The sequence below is a fragment of the Lissotriton vulgaris genome, chromosome 1_1 (genome assembly GCF_964263255.1).
Source record: "Lissotriton vulgaris chromosome 1_1, aLisVul1.2, whole genome shotgun sequence".
Classification (NCBI taxonomy): Eukaryota; Metazoa; Chordata; class Amphibia; order Caudata; family Salamandridae; genus Lissotriton; species Lissotriton vulgaris.
In genome coordinates, this window is record NC_141685.1 from 314,046,740 (window position 1) to 314,061,025 (window position 14,286).

General features: G+C 42.1%; 1 protein-coding gene across 1 annotated transcript in view; it reads right to left on the reverse strand.

The window, feature by feature from the left end:
* LOC147747108 (vitamin D3 hydroxylase-associated protein-like) overlaps nt 1-14,286 on the reverse strand; it is a 458,139-nt gene that overhangs the window by 57,072 nt on the left and 386,781 nt on the right. The window lies entirely within an intron of this gene.

Below are 14,286 nucleotides of genomic sequence, written 5' to 3' on the forward strand. Positions count from 1 at the left end.
GTTTTCTGCAACACATTAACATTCACTTTGATTTTTTGATCATATTCATGTCATTCTGTCTTATCCAATGTTCCTTTCATTTTTTCTATCTTAGTCAATGTTCTTCTTCATTTATTTATTTCATCTGCTGTCCTTTGTCTACCTACAATTGCATTGTTCATTCTTTCACATTAGCACAGTTCATTTGACCGCGTTATTAGTTAGTTCTTCGTTATTGTATGAGGATTAGTTCATTTCCATTGTATAATATGGATTTTCTGTGAAGAAGTTTCATTTAAATGTGCCGCTAACACTGTGTCTTTTATCTGCTTATACACTTTGATTTGACTGTGTCATGAATTTACCTTTGTACCTGCAGGCTCCATCCATCTTGAAAGTACACTATGTATTTCCTGTTAAGATGTTTTTACTCAAACTTGTTGCTAACATTGGATCTTTCAGATGTAATCGCATTGTTCTTACGTTCTATGTTTGTTGTTTTTCAAACGTTATTTTCCTTAAGTTCTGTCCTGACATTTTATGTGACATTTATTTTGACAGGCCTTCAGAAACATCATGCATCTGGGTAGAGATGTTTCATATCTCTGTCTTCATTAATAGCATGCATTTTGAATTTTGTACGATGGTCATGTTTCCTTTCCCTTAAGTAGCTCACTGCTTTTCTGATCCCCAGTTCTTTTTTGTTTCCTGCCTTCATACTGATATATTGATATATATAGCCTGTATACTGTGTTAAGTTAGCATGAGCGTTTTAGGAGTTTAAATGCCATTTTACCTTTCTGCTGCTTTTGCACACGACACATAGTTGTTGCTTTAACTTTAAGCCTAGTAGAATGTTTTCGATTCATGCGAGAATAATATGTTGTTACACTGATATCAGCCTTGCTTGGAGAGCCGTGTCTGTACAGTGAGTGCTGAAACCTTCAAGGATATCTTAACACAGTAGTTGTTGTGAGCACTGATCTTCGCACGTTCCTAGACATAACATACATGCAGCTGCAGCCAAGTTCTGGTTTTAGGCGCGTTTTATATTGCTTTGCACAAGGGCATACAAACACACTTGATGGTGCTTCGCATGCAGAAGAGCTGGTTGCTGATGATGTGATCCCTTACCACTAGGATCTTGATGTATGGGGCCGCTCTGCTAAAACCCACAATAGACCTTCTTAGATATAATATAATATACTAACAAGGGAGGGTGAGAATTAGGTTTTGTTAAACCCTATTCATTTTTAGCATAATACTATGCTTGCACCGTGTGTGTTCTATGGACTAGTGACTATGCTTTGTTTCTTATAATATGTTTGCTTGTATTAGCTAAGATACTGCGTTTGAGAACACTGCATTAGTGAATAAACATTTCAAATATGCATGTGTCCTCTTTTACTCCTTGTTCTGGATTGAAATGATTGTATAACGAAAGAGTGTTCATGTGTTCCACGTTACCTGAGGTGTATTAAGTCCATGTTCTGGTTTGTCTAAGCATTGGGAGTTTATGATGACCAATGAGACACTGATTACTAGTCTGGTAGGGGATTTTTGGGTACTAAGGTGAGTTTTGGCACACCCTAATTCACTGAGGTTCCAAGCCTCTATGCACAGTTCTGTCTGAGCACGGAATCCCTGCGACAATACAATTTACGCAATGACCATCGTTTCACCACGTTATCACCACCTTCTGCAATTTTTTCTTATTTTATTTCTCTCCGTTTCTTTCTCTATCTTCTCCTTTGAGTACCTTTGGCATTTACCATTTTGTTCACAAGCTATCTATATTGATAGCTCCTGTCTTCCGCGTACACGCAGAGTTTTGTATTCAGCCCACATTGTTTTTCACTTCGGGACACAAACTTCTATTTGTATGCAGTTCAATTTTGTCACATCGTGTATCTAGTGCATGCATCACTAACTTCATTGCATGCTCGCTCACTCACTGGCACCAAGAGGCTTTTGGTGACCTTCAGCATTCGCTTAGTTGGACCTTCATCACATCGTGTCGGTAAGCATCGGTCTCCGACCATCACATTTGTTGTAAAGACACCTCCATGTTTCGCAACACTCATTCTCGTGTTTTCTTTTGGTACGTAGAACATAGTCCACAGACATTGTGACTTAACACTTTTCTGCTTGGAAGTATGCGATTTTTGTCGTTTTGCTCGGAGTTTTGATTTTATATACTTTCACTATGCAGTCACTTGCACAGTTTGTCACACTTGTTTCTAAAATTTTTAACCTACACGTTCGTCCCACACTACTTTCGCCAGCTTTGGATTTGATGCATGGGTGCACTTAATTTTTCATTTTTAGCGCATGACTTATTTAATTATTGGTAGGAACTTAGCGTACTTTTATTTAGTCTAGTAACCTCCTCCGGGCTCTATCATACTTCAGCTAATTCTCAGTTGCTGGCACAGACATGTATTCTTGGTTACTTTTTTCAGTGTTCCTCTGACAACAGTTTATGTCATTGTTATAGCATTGAGGCCTTATATACTGTATGTATAGTGATATTGATTTTTTTGCTTATAGACTCCCCTGTCGAAGGTCTATTGTTTAATGCCCGAAATGCATTGGCATTAACACCTATGGAATGTGTGGCACCATCCCACGCAAGAACTTTGTGTTGTTCTTCTGCTCAATGAATACATTGATGAGCTATAGTTAACACCTGGTTCCAATTCTTCTAATAAGACGGACTCATGTGAAAATGGACATGTGTTATAACGTTATTTGCAGAGTATTGTTTTTTGAATGTTTGATAATTCATTGATTGCATTTTGTTTATACTCTCATCTGAGTGATTGTTCATGTTCTGTACCCGATGTCTAGGACATAATCTCAGGTTCCTTCTCATTTTCCAAGAATCAGGAGGTATGGGAAGACCCTCCACTGACGGTGCACACACCAATAGTCTACGTTTGTTAACATTGCTTACTTGGTAGCATATATTTTGTATACAAGTGCATTACCCTGTTTACACCCTTTTCCACACTTTTTAAAGTGGCTTTTTCAAAATTGTAACCAACAATCTGACTTTACTGTAAAAGCTAATTTTTCATTTCAGTTCTAAAAACACCAAACGTGAACTGCTACCTGTTCCCATTTGGAAGTTACAGAGTATTAAATGTAATAAGGTAACTCCAATGTTATCCTATTGGAGAAGCAGGCCTTGCAGTACTGAAAAACAAATTTAAGAGCTTTTCACTAGCAGGATATGTAATTGGATATTACATGTCCTACTTTTCAAATACAACGCACCCTGTCCTGTGGACATTTTGGGGCCTACCCTAAAGGTGGCATATGTATTTACCTCTTCAGTGCTCATGACAAGGTCAACTTGTCATGGGTTTTACCTGGGCTGTGCTTATGACGAGTTAACCTTGTCATGAACAATGGGAATTGTCATAATGCAGCACCGGACGGGAAAACCCCTTAGCACCCAAGGTGTTAAAAAGGCAGGTCTGAACCCATAAAAGGGCACAATGTCAGTTTAAAAGTGCATCCACAGGCTGCAGTGGCAAGCATGAGATAGGTTTGCAAGGCTACAAAGTGTGTGGCACAACAACGCCTGCAGTCCAACTAGTACCATTTAATTTACAGGCCCTGGGTGTATGTAGTACAACTTTACTAGGGTCATATAAGTAGATTAAATATACCATTTTGGGATAAGTTAATATCATGTTTTAAGGAGTGAGCACACACTTTAGCACTGGTCAGCAGTGCTAAAGTGCACAGAGTCCTAAGGCCAACAAAAACTTGAAGGGGTAAGGCAAATAATTTGTGGTAAGACCACCATAAGATTGACCCATATTAGGTTCCCTATCTCTCAACAATCAGCATCCAGAGCACAACATGCTGCAACCAAAAAGCAGAAACTGAGCAGGCTGGCTCAAGTCGAGATCCTTTTGATTTCTACCTCTTCACATTCCGCTAAGGTATCAAAGAGAATATGCAGATTATTTCTGTGCATAGAAAAATGAGAATGATCATGACATTTTAAATATGAAATTGTCCAACTTTCAACCCTTGCCTAATCTACAATGATGTTGAAATACAAATTGAAAACATGATGGCCATAGATGTTTCCTTGGTACACAAATATAGTAATTTCAAAAATGACAGTGAGAGTTCCATTTCGGCCAAAAACATCTTTGTAATATTACCAGCACTGACCTTGACCATTTTTCCAACTAAAAACTACTTTTAAATCTAGCAGAACTGCTGTAGCTTAGTCATCTTGACTGCATCAAAGCAGTGTGGAAGGCCATGAAAGCAGTTAGCATGATACACCAAGCAAATAAGCAGCCATGTTTGCAGTGGAAGGAATGTCTATTGTGTCAATGCTGTCATCAGACAGTAGGATGGGTGACATTGACAACTAAGTGGTCAGATTCAAGGATGCTCAGATTGCTGTTCATGCAGTGAGATATATAGAACAAGGGAACCCCAAATTAAGCATCACAAAAACTAAATTTTTGAAACATTACTATCAACCTCAGAATGTTCTGTTCTGCATGGTGGTTGATTGTGTGGCATGTAGAGGACTGGATCTCAAGCACTTTGTTCATCCTCTTTAAAGAATTTACAGCTGGATCAGGGCATTTAAAGTGTTTTCAGAGATGTCTAAATGTAAAGGGTCTGTAATAATTTTCCCTATGCTTAGGTGTCAGGATTCTTGCCCTTGCTATGCCATGTGCCGCTGCTTGTTGCTACCAATGCTTGTTACTATGCACCTACTATTGCTGTTATCAGTGTGTCCGCTTATTGTTACTGGATTCTTGCCCTTGCTAAGATACCAATGCTTATTATTGCTGCTGTTAATCACGGTACCTCGCCAATGCTTGTTGCTTGCATCACCTGTGTGCCAATGCTTGTTGTCTCAAATGTTTATCAAAGCGTCTTGCCCTAGCGTCTTGCCAATGCTTGTTACCTTTCGCCTCAGAAGTTCCTATTTTGAGTTTTGCTGCCGAGGTCTTTGTTCCCTCTGCAGCCTCCGTACTTCAGCATGGGACTATAAAGGCGGCCACGCCCAAACCATCGCGCGGATTATTCCCTTCTGGTTCCTGAGATCGGAGGTCCTCTGCTTCGGTTCCGGTCTTCGCTGGAGGTCTTCGCTGGAGGTCTTCGCTGGAGTTCCAAGCAATCCTGTTTCCTGTAAATGGTAGTAAACTACCACGAAAATCCGCTTGCAGAAATCGCAGGTAGGATTTATCCAATTTCATTTTGCCGGCTGGAGGAACTTTCAAGGCTTTTATGGACAAACGCGAGGGGCGTTTCCTTCGTTGTTTCTTGGACTTGGTTGATCGGATTAGATTTCTGGATTCTTGCTTCATGTTTTGAGACTTCTAAACACTTCTTCAGCCTCGGTGGAGGGCTTAGGGCATAGATTCTGTTCTGAGTTCTTGTGGTCTCATTTTGACTCTTTGGTATTTGAATGTTTGCATTGACAGGAAGTTTGCAATGAACAATGCTGTGAATTGAACAGTAGTTATTACTTGAGAAGTATTCTTTCTTAATGCACCAACCAGAGGTTAATGTGAGGAAACTTAACTTGCGTGAATTATTTTGAAACAAACTTCAATGCATCACGTTTTTGGAGAAACACCTGTGTTTATGTAAACCTTATGCACCACGTATCGAATAATTCCTGTGCTATTGTAACCTTTTTGAATCTTGACAGAATCTCTGACTCATGTTGATACTTAATGTCTATGCAGATTAACGCCAATCTACATGCAGAATATCGCTTGCTGATTATAAAGATTGCATGGTGAAAAGTTACTTGGTTTTCCTTTTCAGACTGAGTTATTTGTCAAATCTTGTTAAAAGGGGAATACAAGCATTTCAGCAGATAGTTGATTCCAGGGTAGTGCTCCTGAGAAACTCTAGGGGAGGCTTAAGAAACCAAGGTCCTGACAGAATAATCCGCCCACGAATTTTGTTTCTCCCGAGCACAACCAAATGAATGCCACCATGGATGATCTATGTGCAATGATCGGGAATTTACAAACCGAATTAACAGTCAGTAGAACTGAAACAGCAGCATTAGCCAATAAGGTTATTCATTTGCAATCACGTTTGGATTCAGTTCCATCTACAGCCCAGCATCCAACAAATGCATCAAGTTTGTCACCCTCTGTTTCAGTTACTGTTCCTACAACTGTCCCTCTAGCCCAGCCCGAGAGGTTTGGTGGGGAACCAAACAAATTCCAAACCTTTCTTACGCAGGTTCAGTTACATTTCATGGTTAAACCAGCTTCTTTCCCGAATCCTCAGTCTCGAACTGCCTTTCTGATTTCCTTTCTGAGTGGCGATGCTGCTATGTGGGCGGTTCCCTTGGTGCAATCCGATGATCCAATATTATATAACTGGGTGCAGTTTAAAAGAGAATTCGAGAGAATTTTCGATAGAAGAACAATAACGGGATCAGCCGATAGAGAACTGCTTGAATTAAGACAGGGAAACAAGGAACTTGTACACTACCTTACCCAATTCAACCGTCTCATTGCTGAAACGGACTGGCCAGAAGCGAAGAGGGCAGCTCTCTATTACCAAGGGCTAAGAGATGAGCTTAAAGATCTTATCGCACCAATAGATCCTCAACCTCGAACATGTGCAGATCTTATAGCACTCAGTCTTCGTTTGGACCATCGAGTTGCTGACCGCAAAGGAGATAAGAAGCGAACTGATGTTAGAATTTTTTCCAGAACTAAGGATAGATCGCTTCCTAGTACCCAGGAATTCACAGAGCCTATGGAGATAGGAAGTTTGAGAAAACCCTTAACTTCTGAAGAAAAAGAAACCCGGCGCAAGAATGGCCTATGTCTTTATTGTGGAAAAAAGGGACATTTTGTTAGGGAATGTTCACTCAAGCCTAAGAACTCTTGGTCTCGAGATAAGAAGGAAACTAAGTCGGAAAACTAGAGAACTCGAAATTGGATCAGGAGACTTTTTCGAGTTGGCTGTCCCCTCCTGAACAAACCATTGCGAACACCTTGCAGTTAACTGTGCCTCATCTCACTTTGAACGTTTCTTTCAGACTACCTAAACTTAACCCAATCCTGGTGGCAGCAATGATAGACTCTGGTGCCACCGGAAATTTCATAGACTCCAAGTTCATTGCAAGAACAGGCATACCCATTATCATGAAGGAGAAACCTGAAATAGTCTACGCAGTTGACGGAACCCAATTAACTTCAGGAATGATCACGCACTGCACCTCTCCCATAGAGATGGTTTGTGATGTGGGCTCCGAACAACACCAGGAAACAATATCTTTCGATGTGATTGACGCACCTCAATTTGGAGTTATCCTGGGCATTCCCTGGTTAACAATGCATAACCCCACTATCAATTGGTCTGAACGTACGCTTGACTTCACTTCCTCTTGGTGCAAGCAGGGATGCTGTGGGGGTCCGGTAAAGGACTCTAAGAGCTCTCCAAGCTCCTTTTTACATTCTGCATCCGCCCTTTATGTCTCCACAGCCGCTGAACAAGACATAGATCTTCCTCCCATCTACGAGGAATACTCAGATGTTTTTTGTGAGCAAAAGGCAGAAACCTTACCACCGCATAGGGACTATGATTGTGCCATAGATCTGGTGCCTGGGGCCAAGATACCCTGTAGTAGAATCTACGCCTTGACCGACTTAGAAAATAACCATCTTAGGGAATATCTTGATAAATTTTTAAAGAATGGTTTCATCCGGCCCTCCAAGTCTCCCGCAGCTTCTCCGCTCTTTTTTGTGCCTAAGAGCAGTGGAGAATTGCGCACCTGTATCGATTACAGAGCACTTAACAATATCACCATCAAGAATAGATACCCTCTACCATTGATCCCGGTGCTTCTTGATCAAGTGCGCTCAGCCACGATTTTTACGAAGCTCGACTTACGAGGCGCCTACCACTTGGTCCGTATCAGACCAGGTGACGAGTGGAAAACCGCCTTCAGAACTCGTTTTGGCCTGTTTGAGTACTGTGTAATGCCTTTTGGCTTATGCAACGCTCCGGCTGCATTCCAATTTTTTATTAATGACGTCCTTCGGGACTTCTTAGATAGGTTCGTCATAGCCTACATTGATGACCTTTTAATTTTTTCATCCTCAACGGAGGAACACATTAGGCATGTGAAGACCATTTTAAACACCTTGAGGTCGCATGGTTTGTTCTGCAAGCTGTCTAAATGTGAGTTCCACACCACCAAAGTAGAATTTCTTGGCTTTATTCTTTCTCCATCTGGAATTACTATGGCCCCAAGAAAAATCCAAGCAATCCTTGATTGGCCTACCCCAACTTCAGTAAAAGATATCCAACGTTTTCTTGGGTTTGCCAATTTCTACCGTCGTTTCATCAAAGATTTCTCAACCTTGGCCACACCCTTGACCCAGCTGTTAAGGAAAAATGTTAAGTTCACTTGGTCCTCTAACACAGACTCCTCCTTTCAAACCCTTAAAAGAACCTTTACGCAAGCACCCATTTTACGACATCCTGATTCGGACTTGCCTTTTATCGTAGAAGCGGACGCTTCTGACTTTGCAGTAGGAGCGATTCTTTCACAAAGAGACCAAGAAACCAATGAACTGCATCCCATTGCCTTTTTGTCCAGAAAGTTTCTTCCTGCAGAAGCTAACTACACCATTGCTGAGAAAGAACTCCTGGCCATTCGCTATGCCTTCAAAGAATGGCGTCATTATTTACTAGGAGCAAGACACACAGTAACCGTATACACCGACCATCGGAATCTGCAATTCCTACGATGCGCAAAAGCCTTAACCCCCAGACAACTCCGTTGGACATTGTTTTTTGCAGAATTTGACTTCATCATAACTTTTAGACCTGGAACAAAGAACAACAAGGCAGATTCCCTATCACGGTATGATCATAAACCTGATGATTTCCTTTCAAATCCCAAGCCTACTAATATGCTCTCCGAAAAACAGATCATAGGTGCCACAATGTCTGATGTTTTCTTTCAACAAATTAGACAAGCAATGCCTATACCCAAACTTCTTTCCTGGGTTCGGGATGGGCCCAATAGAACAATTCATCAGAATCTCCCCTTCTTCTCCAACCTCTTATTTGTTCCTACAAAGACTCTACAAAATCAAGTTCTACAGTGGTGTCATGTTAGCCAATTGGCCGGACATCCTGGTATCACAAAGACCAAAGAGTTGCTACAGCGGAATTTCTGGTGGCCAACCTGGAACAGGGATGTTCAAACTTTCATTCAAAACTGCGATGTTTGTGCCCAAGCTAAAACTGAACATGGTCGAAAGAAAGGCCTTCTTCTTCCACTTCCCACCCCAACACAGGTCTGGGAGGACATTGCTATGGACTTTATCACTGATTTGCCAGAAGAAAAAGGCATGAACACTATCCTGGTGGTGGTAGATCGTTTATCCAAGATGTCCCACTTTATCCCTTGCTCCAAGCTTCCTACTTCGTCCCATTTGGTCCAATTACTCCTGGAAAATGTGGTTCGTCTGCACGGCCTTCCTAGGTCCATTACTTCTGATCGAGGTCCACAGTTTATCTCGCAGTTCTGGAAGGCTTGGTGTAAGGCTCTTCACATTACTTGTAACACTTCTACTAGTTTTCATCCAGAGTCAGACGGGCAAACCGAACGAGTCAACCAGGTCCTGAAACAATATCTGAGGTGTTTCCTGTTCAAAAGGCAGGGTTCCTGGTTAACTCTCTTATGGGAAGCTGAGTTCGCTTACAACAATCTGCAGAACGCCTCCACGGGTCTGTCGCCCTTTTTTGCTGTTTTTGGCCGACATCCTCATTTTTCACCCTTGCTACTGGCTCATCACAAGACCCACATACCTTCCTTGGATTCGCATTTCAGGGAGATGGAACGCATCACTAAGGCCTTACAAACAAATGTATTAAAGGCCAAAGCCACGTATAAGAAGTTTGCGGACAGGAAGCGTCAAAAGGGTCCAGATCTTCATGTTGGCGATGTCGTTTGGCTTTCTACCAGGAACTTTCAGTTCAGGAAAAGATACAAGTTCCATCCTAAATTCATCGGACCATATAAGATTGTTCAGTGTGTGAATCCTGTGACTTACAAGCTGCTCCTTCCTAACAATATGAAGATTCACCCTGTATTCCATATTTCTCTGCTGAAGAGGGCTACTGTCAAACGGCGTCCTCGCCCTCCTGCCCTTCTTGTGAAAGGTCAGGATGAGTACGAGGTGCGCTGTGTTAAGGACTGTAAGCGGGTTAGGGGGAAGCTTTGGTACCTCCTCTCTTGGAAAGGCTATGGACCTGAGGAGGACTCATGGGTCTCTGAGGCCAATGTGCATGCTCCCCGTTTGGTGCGAGCTTTTCATGCCCGGCGCCCAATCTCTCAATTTTGAACTCCTGGGGGGGGGGGTGTCTTCATTTTTGTTGGGGGGCACTGTCAGGATTCTTGCCCTTGCTATGCCATGTGCCGCTGCTTGTTGCTACCAATGCTTGTTACTATGCACCTACTATTGCTGTTATCAGTGTGTCCGCTTATTGTTACTGGATTCTTGCCCTTGCTAAGATACCAATGCTTATTATTGCTGCTGTTAATCACGGTACCTCGCCAATGCTTGTTGCTTGCATCACCTGTGTGCCAATGCTTGTTGTCTCAAATGTTTATCAAAGCGTCTTGCCCTAGCGTCTTGCCAATGCTTGTTACCTTTCGCCTCAGAAGTTCCTATTTTGAGTTTTGCTGCCGAGGTCTTTGTTCCCTCTGCAGCCTCCGTACTTCAGCATGGGACTATAAAGGCGGCCACGCCCAAACCATCGCGCGGATTATTCCCTTCTGGTTCCTGAGATCGGAGGTCCTCTGCTTCGGTTCCGGTCTTCGCTGGAGGTCTTCGCTGGAGGTCTTCGCTGGAGTTCCAAGCAATCCTGTTTCCTGTAAATGGTAGTAAACTACCACGAAAATCCGCTTGCAGAAATCGCAGGTAGGATTTATCCAATTTCATTTTGCCGGCTGGAGGAACTTTCAAGGCTTTTATGGACAAACGCGAGGGGCGTTTCCTTCGTTGTTTCTTGGACTTGGTTGATCGGATTAGATTTCTGGATTCTTGCTTCATGTTTTGAGACTTCTAAACACTTCTTCAGCCTCGGTGGAGGGCTTAGGGCATAGATTCTGTTCTGAGTTCTTGTGGTCTCATTTTGACTCTTTGGTATTTGAATGTTTGCATTGACAGGAAGTTTGCAATGAACAATGCTGTGAATTGAACAGTAGTTATTACTTGAGAAGTATTCTTTCTTAATGCACCAACCAGAGGTTAATGTGAGGAAACTTAACTTGCGTGAATTATTTTGAAACAAACTTCAATGCATCACGTTTTTGGAGAAACACCTGTGTTTATGTAAACCTTATGCACCACGTATCGAATAATTCCTGTGCTATTGTAACCTTTTTGAATCTTGACAGAATCTCTGACTCATGTTGATACTTAATGTCTATGCAGATTAACGCCAATCTACATGCAGAATATCGCTTGCTGATTATAAAGATTGCATGGTGAAAAGTTACTTGGTTTTCCTTTTCAGACTGAGTTATTTGTCAAATCTTGTTAAAAGGGGAATACAAGCATTTCAGCAGATAGTTGATTCCAGGGTAGTGCTCCTGAGAAACTCTAGGGGAGGCTTAAGAAACCAAGGTCCTGACATTAGGTCCAAGTAAAAGTACCCAAGTGGGTGTTAGAGTTATGAGACAAAGCGCTATGATCACCTCTACAAGGGTATCACCTCTACAAGAACATTTCCCATGGTCAAACTAAAAGGATAAATAAATGAAACAACAGCTTTGAACCAGTAGAACACTTTAGCTAGGATACAAGTCAGAGTTAAACGGGAATCCAGGCATGGACATCATGTAATTTTCTGGTGTGGACAATCAACCCATGTAGAGGCAAGTTAACTGGCATGGGGATGCTCTGGTATATTATATTATAGTGACATATTAAGTTAAAAAACTGAGGGCTACCATGTATTCCCCTAGAAACTGAGTAATATGCCTACTAAATCCATAAATGAGATTCATCACAAGATCAGTTGATTACTTTTTACAAATACATTTTGGTTAAAAGAAATTCTACTTTAGAGTCTGAGATAAGAAGAACTAGTCCAGGTAATTTGAATAGTGGATTTTCGTATATAAAGAGAACATTCCTATAAATTTCATTTATTTATTTATTTATTTATTTCAATTTATATAGCACGTTATAACCCAGGGGTCTCTAAGCGCTTTGTCAGGTAAGCACAACAAGTATTCAGAGGGTCATAATTTAATTGATAGTCCTCTTTGTATATTACGTAGGCATCATAGGGACAGCCACTGTTACGTAGAATAGGTAGGAAACTATGGGGGAAATCTAGAAAAAATGTTGAACCTTCAAAAAGTAAAGGGAAAGCATGAATGGCTGGTGAATTGAAAGCGAGTACAAACTTGACAAGTTGATGTTAAGAGGAACATGACATCCTAGTTTGAAAGGAACTTTGTCATCTAAAATATTAAAGGCATCTCTGAAGTAATGTATCTGTATATTTTAGCATTTTGTTCCAGAAATATTAGAGCATTTGTTATGGGCTGATATAGGCAAATCCTGTCATCGTCAGACAGAATGGCATGGACTCAGCATACTATCCTATGCTGACAACACCCAGCTCATCCTCTCACTCACTAAGGACCTCCTCACCACCAGATTCATCTTCCAGTAAGGAATGAAGGATGTTGCATTCTGGATGAGCAGCAGCTACCTGAAGCCTAACTCGGAGAAGACAGAAGGTCTCGTCTTTGGACCCTCCCCCACTGCATGGGACAACACCTGGTGGCCAACAGCCCTCGGAAGCCCCCGACCCCCATGGAGCATGCCTGGAAACTCAGCATCATACTCTACTCGTCCCTCACCATAACCCGACAGATCAATGCTGTCGTCTCCACCTGCCTCTGCATCCTTCACAAGATCTTCAGATAGATCCCCAAGAATCAAGAAAGACTGTCACCCACACACTAATAACCAACAGACTGTTCTACGGAAATCCCCTCTATGTCGGGATCAACAAATCTCTGCTTCACAAGCTCTAGACCATACAGAACACTGCAGCCAGACTTGTCCTTGACTTACCTAGACATGTACCCATCATCCAACACCTACAAGTCCTCCACTGGCTCCCCCTTGAGACGAGAGTAACCATCAAGATACTCACCCACAACCACAAATGCCTCCACAACACAGGATCCCAATATCTCAATGAAAGAGTTTCCTTCCACATACCCAAGAGAAACCTGCAATCTGCCGACTTCGCACTCGCCAAAACCCTGTGCATTTGCAGAGCCAGAATTGGTGGAAAAGCCTTCTCCTACATCGCAGCAAAGACCTGTCATGAGATCCTGATCAACATCATACGCGCCCCTAATCTGCACATATTCAGAAGGACCCTCAAGACCTGGCTCTTCGACTGACCAGAGCTGCACCCTCCCTCTCCCCAGCGCCTTGAGACACTCACGGGTGAGTGGCGTGCTTCACAATTCCCTGATTGATTGAATTGTAACAAACCATATAAGTGAGTTAATTCAAATAAAGAATTATAACGTACTTTGCTCATCAGGTCAACATGATGTTAGTCATTCAGTTCAGTTAGTTCTCCAACCAGAATTACAGGAGCTGCTATGAGTTTGTCTTCCTGGCCCCAACAGACCTGGACTAGTCAGTCTCTCTCCCACCTCATTTATAAAAATTCATGTGTTGCCCGTAGATGCTAGCACACATCTGCCGCACAGATTGCCATCTGATGTCGAAATATGATTCAAATGAGCATGTTATGTTACACAGGAAAGGAAAAGCCTTGTACCCGTTGTTTGCTCCTTGAATCTACTCCTATGTGTTGCAAAAGCACAATATCTCTTCCTATCTAAATCCTGATTGGGCACAAAGATGTTATGGTGACTAGATCAGCCTTTCAATAAAATCTAGAGCAGGAAACTGACACCAGTGATAATGCAAGTGTTATGGAGATATCCAGAGTCCAGACAAACATATTTGGCTGGTATAAACAGAAACTATAGGCCACGTGATGTACCTGTCTGGCACCCCTTGACCTTTCTACAAGTATCAATAACATCAGAGGAGAAGTGTGGCTCACTGGTTAAAGCAGGCAGACCCTGAAGCAGAGGTCAGACCAGGGTTCAATTCCCGACGCGGCAGGGTCTTGAGCTCAAATGTCCACGGACTCGACAATTCTCGCTTCGGTGCCTGACCTAATCATGGGTTCACACTCTGCAACTCTGGGCATTAA